This window comes from Mirounga leonina, unplaced genomic scaffold, assembly GCF_011800145.1.
Source record: "Mirounga leonina isolate KUSES-001 unplaced genomic scaffold, KU_Mleo_1.0 Mir_168, whole genome shotgun sequence".
Taxonomy (NCBI): domain Eukaryota; kingdom Metazoa; phylum Chordata; class Mammalia; order Carnivora; family Phocidae; genus Mirounga; species Mirounga leonina.
Window position 1 is genome coordinate 70,057,021 of NW_023270426.1, and position 19,981 is coordinate 70,077,001.

Sequence of the window (19,981 nt, forward strand, 5' to 3'; positions counted from 1 at the left end):
ATTTTCTCAAATAATATGGTCTCTGTAGAGTGAGAGGCCTGGAAATCATTGACCCCACTTCCTCAAAGCCACATCACAAAAACTGCAGGTGCAAATTATCTTCCCAGCCAGAACTTACCTACCAGCAACTTCTCCCTTCAGTTCCCTTAACACTGATTATCCCAAAGTCAAAATACAAGTGATGCCCTCCACAGGCCGCCACGCTAGTCTTATTTTCTCTTTTAAAATCACACCTAAAGGCAAGAATCCACCAGATATATTTGGTGTGTTTTTCCTGCATCATGATTTAATTAAGGGAGCATATTCATTCTAGAGAATACACTGATGATGATAAATGTGACTCCTCCTTATAGCCTTAATGATTTCTGAAACACCAAAGCACAAAGATGTCGATCATGTATCTAAACTAAAGGTACAAAACAAGAAAAGAGTATTTTCTGTGCTACAAAACTGAGTACACACTGTACCATCATAGGGAAGGGATTTACCAATGAAGATTTGATAATAGAGTGCTCATGTTTAGACATACGAAGAAAGAATATGAAATAGATGAGTTTATAAAAACCAGTTTGACAATAAAAAAGAGAACCCTTTTCATGTCTGAGCAAAAATGCATTTCGTCCTACACACATACATACATAACCTGGATAAACCAGTCCCTTGAGAATGCTCTATTTATCTCCTCTATTATACTAATATCATTCTCCATGTCTTTAAAAATATATATTGTCCAGGAACTGAAGTAAGCATGCAAATGGATGGAACAGCACAAATGCACTGGTTCTTAGAACTAACTTCCAGATAAGGAGGTAGTTTTATTCAACAGTGCAGCCCAGTCTTAGCCAATATTGAGTTTGGAAAGAACCCTGGGTTAAGAGGAGAAAGTTCTGAAATTCCAAGTACTAGATCTGATTATATACCATTGTATGAGACTTCTTTAGTCATAAATCATGACTCAACTCCGTTTTAAGAACAATTCTTACTTATTAAAAATTAATAACGATAATGAAAATAATCAAAAATTAATAATTTATCAAGATAGAGTATTATTATTTATTAGTTCACCTAACTGAAAAGCTCAGGCATGGCTAGATCCAGAGACTCAGAAGATGCTATCAGGAATTTGCCTCCCTTCATCCTTCAGTTTGTCTTTCTTTTCTATAGGATTCACTTTTATGCATGCACTTTATTTCTCCACCCATGTAGTAATAAAGGTGGCAACCAGCAGCTCTGAGTTTAAATCCTACCAGCATTAACTCTGAGGGAGATACCTTCCCTTTCTGAAGAGTTCCAATACATTGACTAACTGGCCTGATTTGATCCCTGTGCAACTTTAGAACCAATCACCCTAGGCAGGGAAAGTGTGATACATAGAACCAGGGCAGAGTCACATCCCATAGTAACAACACTGATGATTTATAGAGAATTTGCTTCCCCAAGAAAACTTCAGATATTATTGCCAGTTGAATAAGGGTAGATTCTGGTAAGAAAAAACAGAAGATAGGCACTAACGTTATGTTTCTTAGATAAAGAGGTTTACTGAAATGGCTATTTGTGTGGTATTTAAATTATTACATTAAAAAGGGATATTGAGTGATTAAGTCTGTACCAGTGTATAAATGAAGATAATCTCAAATTCCCAGAAACAATACTGAATACCAGAAGAAATGCTCAATTTGGACCTGTCACAATAACAATGACAATCAAAAATATACAAAAAAACCAAGAGCAAAGATTTGAGACCTACAAGCTGTATTTTATACTATGATTTCTACTCATCTAAGGTTGATGGAAACAGGTAGCTTTCAATCAAGAAAAGAGATAAGGCAACTGCCTTATGATAGTCCAGGCCAATCATTTTGCACCAGGGCTCCCACTGTAACTTCATCTTTTTCCCCATGACTGATTTATAACTGTGATGATGCCTACCTCCCACTGCCTCATATTAGGAGGCACTCAATGTCAGTTTGTCCCATTATTGGTTATGATCACTACATTTGACCATTTGATCACTTAAGTAAAACGATGTCCAGGGCACCTGGATGTGTCAGTCGGTTAAGCGTCTTGCCTTCAGCTCAGGTCATGATTTCAGGGTCCTGGGATCGAGCCCTGCATCCCGCCCCCTGCTCAGAAGGGAGTCTGCTTCTCCGTCTCCCTTTGCCCCCCCAAATTTATGCTCTCTCTCTCTCTAATAAATAAATAAAATCTTTAAAAAAATAAAAAATAAAATTATGTCCAACAAATTTCCCCATTATATATGTTCCATTTCTACTTTGTCTATAGAAAGTGTTTCTGAGAGAAAACATTTTTAAGACCATGTGAATACCTATTCCCCAACAAATTTGTACCCAATGGTTTTTGTACCCATTGATGATCTTTTCCTGAATCTATAATTTTGGGGGAGTTCTTAAATAATAATGATTTTCTAATTGTATTATTTTGTCTGGCATTCTATAAATGACTGAGTCTTACTCTCACCCCAATAAATATTGGTAGCATCTACTCAAGAGCATAAAATAATCCCCTCATTTTATTTACAATTAATATGATACATTCCCGAAACTAATGGCACAAATATGGTCAAATGCCTTTTATTATCCTACTTAACTGCTCAGGTCCTTATCTTTCTTATTGATAGAAAGTCAGCTATCAACCTTTTGATGATTGGCTTCCCTCTCCTTTCCTTCTCTGAAGTGGTCAAAAAAATCCAGATCCCAAAAGGAGAACATGGAGTATGGAATCAGTAGATTTGCAAATGTAGGAGGGCCATGTTCAAGTCTGAGTTGTCCACACAGCAATTGCTTCTTGCTGCCTCATAATGTCACTGTTGAATACTGTCTTCTATACCAGTCCTAAGAGCTGTTGCTCCCCAGCTCCCCCGAGGCTGCCCCAATGCAGACCACTTCCCAAGATTGTTACAGTTGGCCTTTGAGTGCCAAAATATTTAGTGCTGTGCATTTTTAGTTCATACACACAGCCACCTTCTCAGATGCAGACAGGCCCAAAAGTCCTGGGTCAGGGCTGATCCTCATATCTGTGCCTACAGACAGAGAACCATCACCTCCTTCCCTCCCTATAATCCATCCTAGAGGTCAGGAATTCTTCCTCTCAAACCCTCAAAACTCAGAGTTCCATTAGCCCTTCTTCTTCTTTTTTTTTTTTTTAATGTGGTAAGAACACTTAACATGGGATCTACCCTCTTAAGAAAATTTGCATATATGACACAGTATTGCTATCTAAAGACACTGTTGAACAGATCTCTAGAACTTACTCATCTTGTGTAACTGAAACTAGATACTCACTGAAGAGCAACACGCCATTTCCTCCTTCCCCTAATCCCTGACAACCACCATCGTAGACTCCACTTTGTGAGTTTGACTATTTTAGATAGTTCTTTACATGGAATCATTCAAAATTTGTCCTTCTGTGACTGGCTTATTTTACTTAGCATAATGCCCTCCAGATTTATCCATGATGTTGCAAATGGCAGAATTTCCTTCTTTTTTTAAGGCTGAATAGTATTCCATTGTGTATTCATACCACATTTTCTTTATCCCTTCATCAGTCAATGCACATTTATTTGTTTCCACATCTTGGCTACTGTGAATAATCCATCAGCCCTTCTTTACCAGGTATGGGGACCAACTGTTGGTCATCTATCCCTTTCTAAGAGAGACTCCCTGGTAAGCCTTAATTGCCCCAACCTGACCTAGCCAGAGAAACTTCCTTCCATGATTCAGAAGTAATTTCTGACAACTATTTGTCATTTAGTAAGCACTTCTGAATGTCTAACAAGCAAACAACTCAAATTCTGGGGACATAGTGGTGAAAGGCAATATCCTAGCTCTACTGGGATTTACACTGTAGTGGTGTGTATATCGTTTCCTCTTTTTTCTTATTAAAGAAGAGAAAAACAGAAATGTAATCTCTGGCTCCATACCCTATCACATACATTTATAGATAATTTTTTTTTAAAGTAAGAACCAAAGAAAGGCATTGGCCAGTCTAGTTGTACTAGTCGCAAAGCCTCTTTAGGTTTATTTAATTCCTGGAACTTTGATTTTTTCCATTTATTTTCTCTTACATCATTATCTTTCCCAGAAGTCACAGAAATCTTTAAGAATTTCAAATTTCTAGGGCCTTGTTCTGAGAATTATCTGGCCTCCATTAACAAGGAATGGCTCCTTTCCCAAAAATGTTACTATGATTCTCACATCTGTCAGAAACTGTGCACCCAGGTAATCCAATAAAAATTAAATAAATGAAAAGGGAAAGGATTCATTCAACAGACATTGATTAAGCTTCAATATGTGCAAAATGCAAAGATAAAAAAGGCATAGTCTTGCCTTTGCAGGTTTGTAATCTAGCAAAGGAACTAGAACAAGCCCATCAATAATTGCAGTATAAGGCATAAGAAGAATACATGCAAAATGCTATCAAACTTCTGACAGAAGAACAGAGTTTTCATAAAGAAAGTGATATTTGAGTAAGAGAGAGGAGAACTGAGGGACAATGCTGGTCATATTAGGGGATTAGCAATATGGCTACAGCTCAGGGTAGTTTAGGAGTACAGTGGTGGAAGGGCTGGAAAGCCAAGCTGGCTCAACAAGAAGGGTTTCAAAACCATTAGGAGTAATTTGGATTTAACTACATTTGATATACTTCATTTTATTGCATATGAATTTACTTGACTGTTAGTAAAAGTAAAAAATAATTACTTTATTGAATAGGACAAAGTAAATTATACTTGTAAAAATATCTCAAGTTAGTCCAAATTCTTAGAAAATGGGGTGTTATTTATATATAAAAATACACTATATATATAGTTATCATATATATATGATAAATGTCCCTTATCAGATATTTGATCTGCAAATATTTTTTAAAGTCTTTTTTTTTTAATGTTTTATTTACTTATTCATGAGAGTCAGAGAGAGACAGAGAGAGAGGCAGAGGCAGAGGGAGAAGCAGGCTCCCCGCCTTGCAGGGAGCCCGATGCGGGACTCGATCCCAGGACCCTAGGATCGTGACCCGAGCCGAAGGCAGACACTCAACCATCCGAGCCACCCAGGCGCCCCAAAGTCTTTTTTTTTAAGATTTTACTTACTTATGTATTTGAGAGAGAATGCAAGAGAGCGAGTTGGGGGATGAGCAGAGTGAGAGGGACAAACAGATTCCGTGCTGGGTGGGGCTCGATCTCATGACCCTGAGATCATGACCTGAGCCAAAATCAAGAGTCAGAAGCTTAACTGACTGAGCCACCCAGGCGCCCTGATTTGCAAATCTTTTATCCCAGTATATGAGTTATAGCTTTTCATTCTCTGAACCTTGTTTTTCAAAGGGTTTTTAATTGTGATGAAGTCTAATTTATTATATTTCCCAACAGTCATAAAATTCACAGAAATCTTTAAGAATTTCACTAAGGCTCTGAATTTTGTTTCAGCTTAGAAAAGCATGGTGAACACCAGTAAGACTTTTGGCCCCAGGGGCTGCTTACTTCTCCAGCCTCATCACAGCCCCCCCACCCACCCCCACCCCAATTCACCTCATCATCCTCACTCCAAGAAGCCACATTCGACTTCTTTCTCAAATGGCCATGTTCTTACTGTCTTTCCAGCTTCTAGACATTTTTCCAGATGCCTAACAGTCGTCCCCTTTCAAAATTCTTATCTTACTGAGTATAATTGTGTAAAATAAGAAAGAAATTTATCGGTTCATTGTCTCACAAAAGAGGACCTAGGGACACTGAAAATAACATCAGATCTCTCTCTCTCTGTCTCGCCTTCAGCTGTTTTCCTCTATGTTGGTTCATACTCTAGAATGTTCTTTCTATGTGATATGAAAGTGTCTCTGGTAGGTGTCTGAAAATTTGAGAGAGCCTCCCCTACTTTCCCCGTATCTATATCACCCCCCACAAAAGGATTCAGAAATACAAGAACAATAGTGTTTTCTTTTTCAGAAATAACAATAGATTTGCAAAGATATATCCATCAGTCCTTGTATTCCACTCTTTTAGGAGTGAGGAAAGTTTTCCTTAGACCTCCTATGGCCATGGTAATTTCTGAGCTATTCGCAAAGGGTATGGGATTATTTTTACACCAGTCAGGCCCATGCTTGAAGCTTGGTGGAATGAACTTTCCCTAAGTTCCATGACTCCAAAAGAGAAGTGCTAGACACCTAAACAAAATTCAGATAGGAAAGAGACATAGAAGAAAATGGTTGCTGAGGAGGTAACCAACAACCCACTACAGGTTAGCTGTACTATAATTTTAAAGAATAAAATTCATTTACCAGTAGATACCCGCTAAGCTCCCAAAACTCAAATAGCTCACAATATTGAGGGAAAAGAAAGCATGCATTCACTGTATTAAGCTTGGTGATGGAAGTAGAGCCAGGCACCTGATAAAGTTTGTAGTCAGGGAACATAGGTGGTATATGTTAATGCTCAAAAAGGCATTTAATAGAAAAGAATTAAATGGAAGTTGTTTCTTTCTGCATAGCTCTTCCATAGTTAATTAGCTTTTTAACCACCTTAGAGCTTCTCTAAAAATCAAATATTGCATAGTTTGTTCAATATATAGTTAATAACACTTCCAGTAAGGATATATAATTCCAGAGTAACAACAAGAATCTAATAAAAATTCCAAAAAGCAAAGGTTCTGGGTGACAGTCGAAAGTGTGTTCTGAAACAAAGGCTGCAGAATAACTGCATTGGTCCCAATGTTCCTGGGCGGAAAAGAGCCTGAATTCCAGACCAAAGTTTAGAAAACTTTTTAGTGTCATTTTCACACTGCATATGACAATATTTAAACCCTATATTGTGTTCGTTTTCTTAAAATATCTAGTATATCCCTTTCATTATTTAGGTAGATTAGAATAAATGTGCATTATAAGTAAATAAATAAATAATAGGTCAATTGATAATTGATCGAAAGACAGACTGACAGTCATAGCAGGAAGGGGTGAGAGAGGGAAGGAGAGACAAAGGTGACAACCACAGATTTCTCATGAAGAGTTCTTCAGGGTAGTTATCACCAGTGTGGTGAATGGCTGACATCTGGTGGTAAAACAGTAAAAATTTGCATGGATTTGCACACTCATAAAAGGGGCTATTCAGTGAATGATGGCTGTGTCTTTAAGAAGAATAATTTAAAATGCTGCCAGTCATCCAGTGTTTATGTCCACATCATGCCAAGCACCCAGGTATTTGAAAAGATCTGTAACATCAGGTATCATATAGATACTGACTGTATCCATGTCCTCTTTGCCAATGGAGTTAGTATTCTCTAACCAAAGAACAGAAACCATGAAATTGTATAGTTACTTTTTTTTTATATGAGCACTTAAGGAGGCAAAAGTAAACATATATAATGTCACTCAAAATCATTTGCATATTTTGTTAACCTATTGCCATTTTAAGAAATAAGAGAAAATTAAAATTAGGTTCAGAAAAGTAAAAAAAAAAAAAAAATGGGTGCTTGGTATTGATCCTTGGGAAAGAAGACACAGGCAATAATGATGCCAAAGGCCATTACATCATTGGCAAGGAGACTGTTGACATGGACTGGATCTGAAAACTGGCAGAGCTGTGTACAGGGCTATGGGACTTGCTCATCTTCCACAGCTTTGGGGGCAGCACCAGCTCTGGGTTTGTGCCCCTGCTCATGAAACAGTTCTTGGTGGTCTATGGTGAGAAGCCCAAACTCAAATTTGCCGGTCCTCCAGGTTTCCACAGCAATGGTGGAGCCCTACAATTCCTTCCTGATCACCCACATGACCCTGGATCATTCTCACTGTGCCTTCATGGTCACCCAGGAAGCCATCTATGACATATGTCAATGCAACCTGGATATCATACATACCAATCTCAATCATTTGATTGGCAGATTGTGTCCACCATCACCACCTCTCCGCAATTTGACAGTACCCGAATGTGAATTTGACAGAATTCCTAATCAACCTGGTCCCATACCCCCATATCCACTTTCCCCGGGCCACCTACTCCCAAGCATCCCAGCTAAGGCCTATGTTGAGCAGCTGTCTGCGGCCAAGATCACCAATGCCTGCTTCAAACCAGCCAGTCAGATGGCCAAGTATGACCCTTGCCACAGCAAGTACATGGTTTGCAGCATGTGGTATCGGGGTGGGGGTGGGGTGGACACGCCAACGTCCACACAGCCTTTACCAGCATCAGGATGAAGTGCACCACCCAGGGTGGGGATGTTGCCCAACTAGATTTAAAGTGGGCATCAACTACCAGCTCTCCAGTTGTCATCCCCAGGGGAGACCTGGCCAAAGAGCAACAGCGTGTGTACATACTGAGCCACACATGCCATGGCTGAGGTCTGGGCCTGCCTGAACCATAAGTTTGATCTCACGAAGGCAAAGTGAACATTCATACATTGTGCATGGGGGAAGGCATGTAGGAAGGAGAGGTCTCTGAGGCCCAGGAGAACCTGGCATCTCTGGGGAAAGATGAGGAAGAGGTAGGCATGGATTCTGTGGAAGAATACTAGAGTGTGGCTGGCAGCCTGGCTGGTTTCAAGTTGTTTACAATTAAATTTCCTGTATTAAATGATTAAAATCATAACTCTATGAATACTAAAAACCACTGAATTTTCACTTTAAATGAGTGAATTTTATGTTATGTTAATTTTACACACACACACGCACACGCACACACACCATCATATTCAAGCCTGGTAAACCACGGCCATCCTCAAAGCCTGAAAGCTCCCAGTCACAGCTGGGCCCTGTAGAAACGGCTTCTTGTCTTCCAAAACAGAGTCATAGCTCCTTCAAATAATGAATCATTCCTACTCCTACCAGGGGCCTCACTAATGAATTCCCTAGCTTCACGCTGGTGAAAATGCCCTACAGAAGTCCTGCTTAGGCCAGCTCTCTACCCTTCCCCAAGGTGTCCTGCAACACTGCCTTCCTTGCTTAGGTACAGGCCCACAGATATGGGAACATCTTTGTTGTGTGTGGAAGTCTGTGTCCCACAGCAGAATTTCTCTGCCTGGTGCTGTCCCTGTCCTCTTGCTGTGCTCCCCCTACCCCCCAATCTCACCATCAGACAGATCTACTGCCTACTTCGGATTCCTCAGCTCAGGGAGCCTCAGTCTGTGACATTCAAAACCTAAAAGACAGAAGGCCTCCCAGAGGGGAGAGATGTGAAAGCTAGCTATGGAAAGAACTGAACAGATGTGGGAAGAGAACAGAAAACATTCAGCTTTCTACTCCTTCACTACCTTCAGTGCCCATTCTGTCTTCCCTACTTACACATGACCAGTCCTTCATTACAGTTGGAATAAAACTCTTTACTACTGGAGCCAAACACAGCTTCTTCTCTGAGTGAACTAAAAGGTCATATTGCTTCAGCAAAGCCCTGTATCCCAATGACCCTGGCAATCTAGGTATCTTAGTAAAATTATATACTACGCTAAGACTTTTAGGTTCTATTATGAACTGACCAGAATTCAAAGGAAGATTAAGAATTAAAGGCTAATAACTTCAAGTTTGTGAGGTAGGATAGGATATATTCCTAAGAATTTCTGATTCTCATTCTGGAAAAAAAAAGTTCTCTATTTTTCAAACTGAAAATTGAGGTAAAAATAGGAAAGTGATATGCTATATAAATTACACTGGATTGTAAATTCTTAGCAAAGACAAAGTGCTATGTGATTACAAAATAATATGTTACTGCAGAGACTAATGTTCTGTCTCATTCCGTTTCTATTGGCCAATGAGAATGAGATCTTGAGAACTTGCGTGCTTTATTTGTAGCCCCTTATTGTAGCTATATCCATTGAAAGGGGGAAGGGGGCCAAATGCTCTACCGCCATCATTCATAAAGCTAGGAACCCTGCTTGAGCATCTGTTTGATTGGCCAGGTAATATAAATAATGCCACAGAGTATGCAGAATCAGTCACCAGATGCTTTGGATGGCTACCTCAGCAATGATTAACAAGAAATGTGGCAGGTCAATGGCAAGTACAGATCTCTGTAGCAAAGAGAATGTCCAGGCCTCTCCAAAGGGACACATATGAATTAAAGTTGTATTCTGGAGAATTCTGACCTGTGCATAAATGAATGCTGAATTCCTATCCCCTGAACTCCAGACTCATATCCAAATATCTACCCAACAGATATACTCGAATGTATAATAAGCATCTCGAACTCAACATGTTCAAACTGAACTTCTCTTTTCTTCCCCAAACCTGTTCTTCCTAGTCTTCCTCACATCAGTAGCTTCCAGTCCTGCAGGCCTAAAAAGTTAAGAGTCCTCATAGATTCCTCTCTTCCTCTAAACAGCTATTTCCAGTGTCAGCAAATCCTGTTTACCTTCAAAATATAACCAATACTAACCATTTCTCACCACCTCTATTGCTATTAGTGCCATCATCATCTCTCCCCTGAGTTGCCACAACAACCTCATAACCAGTCTTCCAAAGTGCTTTCTCTGCCCATTCCCATTCCAGCTTCCAGAGTGATTATCTAAAAAAATAAGTCAGATAATGTCACTTTTCTCAAACACTTTCAGTGAGCTCCCATATTAAACTAAAAACAGGGACACCCGGGTGGCTCAGTCGGTTAAGCCTCTGCCTTCGGCTCAGGTCATGATCCCGGGGTCCTGGGGTCAAGCCCTGCATCGGGCTCCCTGCTCCGTGGGGGAGCCTGCTTCTCTCTCTCCCACTCCCCCTGCTTGTGTTCCCTCTCTCGCTGTGTCTCTCTCGGTCAAATAAATAAAATCTTTAAAAAAACCAAAAACCAAAAAAACCCCCCAAATACTAAAAACAGAGTTCATACAATGGCCTACATGGCCGGAAACAATTTATTCTACCCCCTACTCTCTGTGATCTCCTGCTATACTCCCCTTTATGCTGTTCTAGATCTCCTGGGCCCCTTCTTATTCCTCAAAAAAACCAGACACAGAAACACTGCAGCATCTTTGCACTTGCTATTTCTTCTCTCTGGAATGCTCTTCCCCCAGGTATACATATGGCTCCTTTTCTCATTTCATTCAAAACTTTGCCCATGTGTCACCTTCTTCTATGTTGATTTTTCTGCTCCCTATTGTGTTTCTGACTTAATCCATACTTTTTTTTTTTTATGTAGCTGTAACTAACTTACTCATTTTCACTGCCATTTAGTATTCTATTGTATGAATATGTCACAATTTATTTATCCATTCTATTGATGGATATCTACGGTGTTTCCATATGTTTTGCTATTACAAAAAAAATAAATCCTCTTATAAATATTCTTGAACATAGCTCCTGGCACAAAATTGCTGATTATAGACTTGTGCATCTTCAGCTTCGCTACATAATGCTAAATTGTTTTTCCAAAATAGTTGTATCAATTGATACACTCACCAATTATGTATAACTGTATTATCTGCTCTATATCCTTGCTGGTGTTTTCAATTATTCCCAATATGGTAGGTTTTTAATTATCTTTAATAATGGTTTTGATCTGCATTTTTTATGGCTATTAATGAGATTGAGCATCTTTTAGTATGTTGATTGACTGTATCAGGATTCCAACAGGGAACAAATGACAAGTTAGGATAATCAAAGGAACTAAGTACAAAGATGTGCATGGAGTGTAGGAGAACCCAGTCTGTCCACAATAGAGTTGTTTCCACTCCTAGATCCAAAAGGACAAGAGGAGGAAAAGGTTACTGAAAACCTAGAATAGTCTTACAAAGCAGAAACCTTCGGTTAAAAGAAATAGCTAGAGTGAGGAAGGGATCAAGGAGAAAAAATATCTCAACTTCATTTTCCTCCCTCCTGCTGATCTTCTGTCAGGAATCCCCATTGGCTAAATCCAACTGGAAGTCAAAGCGAATGGGAACTCTGCTGTTGCCAGGATCCTGGACAGAGCACAGGGTGAAGAATGTGAAGTTGGTATGTAGGGGCAAACAAAAGATATTTGCAGGGGCTATTCATGTTCACTTTTCTCTCCTATGAAGTACCTGTTCAAGACTTTTGCCCATTTTTATATTAGGTTGTCTTCTTCATATTGATTTATATTAGTTCTTTATGTGGACAATGATTTCTATTGCAAATACTAGTTTTTTTTGTAATCCTTATGACTTTTCTTTCTTTTTTCTTGCCCTAATATACTGGCTAGAGCACCTAATACAATAGCAGTGACACCTGTCTTGTTCATGACCTTAAAGAGAATATTTTCAATGTTTTCTTCATTAAGTATAAAGCTTACTATTGGCTTTTTTCTTAATAACATATATTGTATCAGGATAAGGAAATGCTCTTTTGAGTTTGCCAAGAGTTTCTTGTTGCTGTTGTTTAAATTTCAAATTGGTGTTAATATTTAACAAATATTTTTTCTGCATATACTAGGTCCAGGGTCTAAAAACTAGTGTCCCCAAAGGCTAAATCCTGCCCACATTTTTTAAAAAATAAAGCTTTACTGGAAAACAGCCACACATACTTGTTTAGTACATATGGCTGTTTTCACACTACAATGGCAAAAATGTGTAGTTCTATGGCCTGCAAAGCTAAAAATATTTACTATCTAGTTAGCCTTTTGCAGAAGTTTGCCAACTAGATGATTATACAACTTTCCTTTTTACCTCTGATCATATCGTTTAGCAGGCTATTCTCAAAGTGAACACCCCAAATCCATTCCTTGTCCTTTACTGCTCTATTCCCTACAAGGCTTATTTTTACTGCTTGCATCCCCAAGCTCCCTTGCCACTGGCTTTTCACGGAGGCTGACAAATGAGAGGCAACAGCAGGAGATGGGAGAGTGGTAGCCCTCACTGGTCACAGTACTGACTTGTTATGGTTCTGACAGAGGACACATTCTTCTATGGCTACAAATACTGATGGTTAAACCGTCTTCCATAATTCCATCTCTCACTAAGCATTTCCTCTCCTTGCCCTTTCATTCCTAGAGGTTCCTGGCTATTATTGGTCACCAAAGGGATGTCCAACTATCCGTTACTGGTTCCATTAATCCTTCTTTAAGCTGTTCCTTAAATTTCCTTCAGTTATAACTATTTTTTGTGTTTCATCTCTTTCTTGCCATGCCTCTTAGAAATGCAGCCATTAATTATACGAATTGCTTTTCCAGCACTGAATCAACCTTTAATTTTTGGGATCTACCCAATTGGTCATAATGCATATTGTTATATGTCACTGTATTCAGTTTGTTTTTTTATTCTTTTAGGTCTTTGTATTTATTTTTATTTTTTAAATTTTATTTTAATTCAATTAATTAACATATAGTGTATTATTAATTTCAGAGGTACAGTTCAGTGATTGATCAGGTGCTGTATTTGTGAGAGAATAATCTGTTATTTTCCTTTCTCATTCTGTCCTTTTCAGATTTTGACTATTATGATTATGCCACCCTCATGCCAAGATTTAAGGAGTATTCTTTCTGTTTCCTGTTTCTAGCCTGAATAATTTGTGTAAGATGTAATATTATGTGTTCTTTAAGTTTTGTTATAAATGTTTGGTAAAATCATCTGGCTTATTATTTCTTTTTGAATCACTTTTGCCAGTTAAATTTTTTTAGAATTTATCCATTTTAAGGTTTCAAGTTCATTAAAACAAAGTTGTAATATCCTCTATCTTTTAAATGTATGCCTCATATCAGGTTCTGACCCTTTTTACCTCACAGTATTGTTTATAAATTCCCTAGTTTATTTTTTCTTAGTAGAATCACTAAATCTTGCCTCAGTTCATGTCATTATATGTTTATTTTCTATTCCATTAATTTCTATTATCCTTGTGATTTCAATTGTTCTATTTTCTTTAGGCTTATTCACTTGTTCTTTTTATATCACATTAAATTAGATGCTTAACTCATTACTTTGCAACCCTTATTTTTTTTCCAATATAAGCACATAAGTCATAAATTTTCCTCTCAGGACAATTTGAGCTGCATCCCACAGATTTTTTTAAACAGCTTTAATGAGATATAATTCACATAGCATATAATTTACCCAGTTAAAGTGAATACTTTAATAATTTCTGGTATATTACTAACTTTACAATAAATTATGGTAAAATATATATAATATAGAAGTTGCCATTTTAACCATTTGAAGTCTACCATTCAGTGACATTAATTACATTCACAATGCTGTGCAACCATCACCACTATTTCCAACGTTTTCATCACTTCAAATAGGAACTTTGTAATCAATAACCATTAACTCTCCTTTCCCCCTCCCCTAGGCCCTGGTAACTACTAATCTACTGCCTCTGTAAATTTGCCTATTCTTAAATTTCATTAAGTGAAATCATACAATATTTGTCCTTTTTGTTTGGCTTATTTCATTTAGAATAATGCCTTCAATGGTTGATGAAGTAGCATTATTCAGAACTCCATTCCTTTTGATAGCTAAATAATATTCCACCATATGTATATACTGCATTTTGTTTATCCATTCACTTGTTGATGGACACTTGGGTTGTTTCCACCTTTTGGCCATTGTGAATAATGCTGCAATAAACACTGGTGTACAAATATCTCTTCCAGTCCCAGCTTTCAGTTCCTTTGGGTATATACCTACGAGTGAAATTACTGGGTCATATGGTAATTCTGTCTAGCTTTTTGAAGAACAGCCAAACTGTTTTCCCCACGACTGCACCATTTTACCTTCCTATCAGCAATGTACAAGGGTTCCAATTTGTCTACATTCTCAATACTTGCTATTTTCCATTAAAAAATATTACAGCCATTCTAGATGTGATGTGGTATCTCATTGTGGTTTTGATTTGCTTTTCCCTAATTACTAATGATGTTGAGCATCTTTTCCTTTTTCTGGCCATTTCTATATCTTTGGAGAAATGCATAATCGAATCCTCTGCACACTTTTTTAAAGATTTTATTTATTTATTTGACAGAGAGAGAATGTACAAGCAGGGGGAGTGGCAGGCAGAGGGAGAGGGAGAAGTAGGCTCCCTGCAGAGCAGAGAGGCCAGTGTGGGGGCTCGATGCTGGGCTCAATCCCAGGACCCTGGGATCATGACCTGAGCCAAAGGCAGATGCTTAACCCACTGAGCCACCCAGGTGTCCGCCTCTGCACATTTTTAAATTGAGTTGTCATTTTGTATGTTGAATTATAAGAGTTTCTATTTTTTTAATTTTTTTGAATTATGAATTTTTAATATATTTATATATTTTCTGGATTTTATGGGTTTTTAGCATTACATAAAAAGAAGCCATTACCTCTTCAAACCATAACATATTAATTACCTCAGGTAATATTAGTGATTATTAAAGATAATTTGTGATGGGTATGGCTTAACAGAGGTCTGACTTTAGGTCGTATTCTGAAAGCCTAGGCAGATTTGCCACTGATTTACTTCTAGCTATGACCAAGTCACATAAACCACCACTACGATCATTGTTTATTTACCACATAAAATTAAAAAATGTATATGTATATATTTGTAAGGATGAAATTCTAAATAAAAAGAGCAAAACCTAGAACAAAATACTGCTCAGAAGCTCAGAGACTATAGATTTTGTATTATGATGCAACAGAAAAACATGATATTAGAGAAAGAGAACCATTCCATTTAGTATTTTTCTCTCCATCACTATATGAAAATGGTACAGGGGAAGGATTAAAGTCAGATGCCCTTTTCTTTAGTTTCTCCTCCATTCTCCACTTCAATTCCTGAGACCTTTCAGAACTAACAGAGACTTCATTGGGATGTAGGGGAGAGGAATGAAGTTGTCATTGGCTATCTGGTCTCCTCCAGCTACCCACCCGGCCAAGGAATTGGCTCTCCTGTGTGTTCCTCACAAGGACCTTCAAAATTTGAACAATGAGGTGGTCAGAAAGAGGAAGTCCCCTGGTCCCAGTGCCACTTAACTTCTAAACAAGTTGTGGGCGGGTACACAAAGGAAGTAGCATTAATGGGCATAAGGAAGAAAGGGGGTGAGGAGAACACTGAGGGATTGATTAGAGGAAGCAAAAGTCATTTGGCCTGGGACTCAAGCTCAGGGCAAGCTACCAATGTAGGTACTTTTTAATTTGATGGCACTGAATTGATCTTTGCCTGCTTAACATTAATTAACACTGCACAAGGCTAGCATTTCCCACTGAATAATAAAAGCACTTGTAGAAAACAAAAGTTTGAAATAAGTTTGCTTTTTAAATGCTTATTTTTTCTTTTAATTACTACTTATACTGGTTAGAAACTCCCACTGGAAGCAGCACAATCCTTTTTAGATGTGTGAACAAAACATTGTTACAACTTTCTATACAGTCAAAAATAAGCAGAAGAGAATACTTACGTTTTTTTTTCAAGGCTTAACATAGGGATCCCAACAAGATGTCTGTGCAAAAGGCTACCAATGAGATTTTAAGATTGGATGTAAGTAAAGAAATGTATTCATTAAGAACTATGGGTACTACTTTACTATCCTATTGGAATGTAAGCTCTAGGAGGGTAGGGATTTTTGTTTCTCATTAATATAACCTCAGTGCCAGAACAGTACTTGGAGCAGAGCAGGCATTTAATACATATCTTTTTTGAGTGTATGAAAGAATCCCATAGCTAAATATGTATTAAGTTTTCTTTTATATATCTTAGTGAGTTGCTTTTTTTTTAGACAGTCACGTAAGAAAATTTTACACTGGAAAAGTTAATCATATTTAAAAATAACTTTTCAAGCCAGGATATTATTCTCATTTAAAATATATTTCTCTTTTGGGGCACCTGGGTGGCTCAGTTCGTTAAGTGTCTGCCTTCGGCTCAGGTCATGATCCCGACATCCTGGGATCGAGCCCCGCATCGGACTCTGTGCTCAGCGGCGAGCCTGCTTCTCCCTCTCCCTCTGCCTGCCTGTCTGCCTGCTTGTGATCTCTCTGCCAAATAAATAAATAAAATCTTTAAAATATATATATATGCATATATATATATGTATTTCTCTTTTATTGTAGCTCAGCATCTCCATTTTCTTTCTTTTTTTTAAAGATTTTATTTATTTGACACAGAGAGAGAGAGCAGCAGAGGGAGAGGGAGAAGCAGAATCCCCACTGAGCAAGGGAGCCCCATGTGGGACTCGATCGTGGGACCCCGGGTTCATGACCTGAGCCGAAGGCCTACGCTTTACTGACTGAGCCACCTGCCCTTAGCATCTCCATTTTCTACTATATGTTTTTATGTGTTCATAAAAATATACCACAAGGTGGCATACAAAACCTCATAAAGACATTTCTGGAATTCTGTCAAAATTTTACTTATACTTATAGAAAACCTCCCTGAAATCCAGGCAAGAGGATTTGCTTGAGGGCTAGGCTCTGTCCCACTCTAGCATATGTCCCTCCCTACAGGGCGAGAAGACCACAGAGCCCAGGGACATGCCCCTTCTCACCTGGAGAACCTCTTCCAAGGCCTTCCTGGTCCGTTCTAGAAGGGCAGATGAAGCTGGCGAGCACATTCCAAAGGTCTGGACTGCTCAGGCAATGCATCTGCAGGAGCTGGGATAGGTTGTCCTTGGGACAAAGAGGGCTCTCTGAGTCCATCTCTCCCTGCTTTGCCACTCATTAGCGCAGGGCTTGAGGAGTCCAAGAATTCTGGGAACCTTAAGAAGGCATCTTTGTCAAGGTAGGAACAGTTTGTTAGTGTGATTTATAACTTCTGATTATTTACACATATGGTATGTGGACCTCCATTTTCACTGACAGCGCCCTGCAAACAGTAGAGACAAGACTGTGTATGTATATAATTCATTGATTTTTTATGGTGTATATTTGCTTACTTATAATCTGTACCTGGAATCTCTACATTTCAGAATCCCGAGATTTCAATAACAAAATCAGCAGCTTATTTGAATAGCTTGTATTGGCTATCAGGAAGTAAAAATGATTCATCAAAATGGTCTACAATAGAATTTGTAAACAAAGGTAAGTACAGCAGCTATTATACTTATCTACCACTATTTCGGTTTTCCTCCTTCCAGGAATATAGTAGGACTGTACTTACCTATCCTTTGGTGTTAGGTGTGGCTATGTGGCTAGCATTTTTTTGAGCTCTGGTTTATACTCTTTTTATAGTAATTTTATTGAGATTGAATTCTCATATCATAAAATTCACCCTTTCATAGGGTACACAGTTTAGAGGATTTTAGTATTTTCAGTTATGCAACTAACATCACTAACTTTAATACTTTTGTACCATTGCCACAGAAAGAAACCTGTACCTGTTAGATTATGACTAGGTTTGACCACTGCAACTTGAGTAGGAAGGTTGTACATAATGTGACAACAAGTCTTTTCATAGCTAGTGCTGGGTTCACCACGTTCTCCCCTTGCCATGGTGGCTGGTGTATTCCACAGGTGAGGCTCCATAAGCCTGCATCTTGGAGGATACAAATGGAACCACGCCCTTAATGAACCAAGAATGTGGCTAAGAAATAAAGTTTCATTGTGTTTAGTCACTAAGATTTGGGGGTGGGCTCTAGACACGGCATAGCATAGCACACCATGATCCATACACACAGGATAAAGATCTGTTTGATCAGGGCACCTGGGTGGCTCAGTTGGTTAAGCGACTGCCTTCGGATCAGGTCATGATCCTGGAGTCCCTGGATTGAGTCCCGCATCAGGCTCCCTGCTCAGCGGGGAGTCTGCTTCTCCCTCTGACCCTCTTCCCTCTCATGCTCGCTCTCATTCTCTCTCTCAAATAAATAAAATCTTTAAAAAAAATATGTTTGATCAGAAACTATCTGAGGCAGAGTTTTTTAAAAGTGCTTAGAAATTGTAATTATAAAAGACTCATTACTAATCACCTTCTTATAATGAAAAAGAGGCTGATTTTGAATGAGATGATTATTGAAGGAAAATCACTTCATTTAAGCTAAGAAAAGGACACTTCACCAATTATATTTACCATCGAGGGTCCAACATGACTCCATCATGAACTTTGGTCTGCTGATGGGAACATGATAGATATCACTATTTGGGACACTATGCTTTCTTAAGGTTTCTTTCTGGAATCCTACCTGGAATTTACTTGGGTCTATGGTATAAGACAAAGCCCCAGATTGGTATTTTTTTCCTTCAATCATTTACCCTTCAGCCCATATTAAACATAATTTAATCTTTCTTCTTAAATGAGTAATTGCAACATCTCAGGTCTCCATTTTCAGTATCATATCACTGTTCAGTATGGTTGATACATAAAATGTGAGATATTCTGTAGATCTTAAGGTATGCTCTATTCATTAATAATGCTACCAGCATAGTTTAGGTTTCCATTACTCATCATCACTATAAAATCATATCAACGAATCCCCATTCTTTTCTTTTCCTCTAATCTTTTAGCTGCCACCAGATTAAACTTACCAAAATGTAGTTCTGATAATGACACTTCCCTATACAAAAGCCTTAGATAGAGGCTCCTGGCTGGCTCAGTTCGTGGAGCATGCAACTCTCTTCATTTGGGGTATTGAGTTCAAGCCCCACGTTGGGTGTAGAGCTTACATTAAAAAAAAAAAAAAAAGAAGAAGTAGTAAAAAACAGAACCAAAAACCAAACAAAAACTTTCAAAAACCCTCAGAAAATAAAAAATAATTTAGCTAGGTATTCTATTACTTTGCTAGGGCTGCCATAACAAAGTACCACAAACTGGGTTGCTTATAAAAAAGGTTATTTATTGTCTCACAGTTCTGGAAGCTACAAATCTGAGATGAAGATGTTGACAGGGATGGTTCCTTCTGAGGGCTGTAGGAAGAATCCGTTCTATGCCTCTTCCTTAGTCCCAGGTGGTTTGACAGTAATCGTTGGCATTCCTTGGCTTGTAGAAGAATAACCCCAATCCCTGCCTTCCCCTTCACATGGTACTGTCCTTGAGTCTATGTCCAAATTTCTTCCTTTTATAAGGACATCAGTCATGTGAGATTAGGACCCCATTCTACTCCAATATGACCTCATCTTAACTAATGTTTACATTTGTAATAACCTTATTTCCAAATGAAGTT

The 19,981-nt window shown here is 38.4% G+C and overlaps 1 long non-coding RNA gene across 2 annotated transcripts in view; it reads right to left on the reverse strand.

The window, feature by feature from the left end:
• LOC118017059 overlaps positions 1-19,468 on the reverse strand; it is a 57,693-nt gene extending 38,225 nt beyond the window's left edge. For both annotated transcript variants that reach the window (XR_004681045.1, XR_004681044.1), the window contains exons 1-2: positions 19,347-19,468; positions 17,375-17,691 (exon numbers count right to left, since the gene is read on the reverse strand). This is a non-coding gene — a long non-coding RNA (uncharacterized LOC118017059). The remainder of the gene's footprint in view (positions 1-17,374; positions 17,692-19,346) is intronic.
• Between the last annotated feature and the right edge of the window lie 513 nt (positions 19,469-19,981).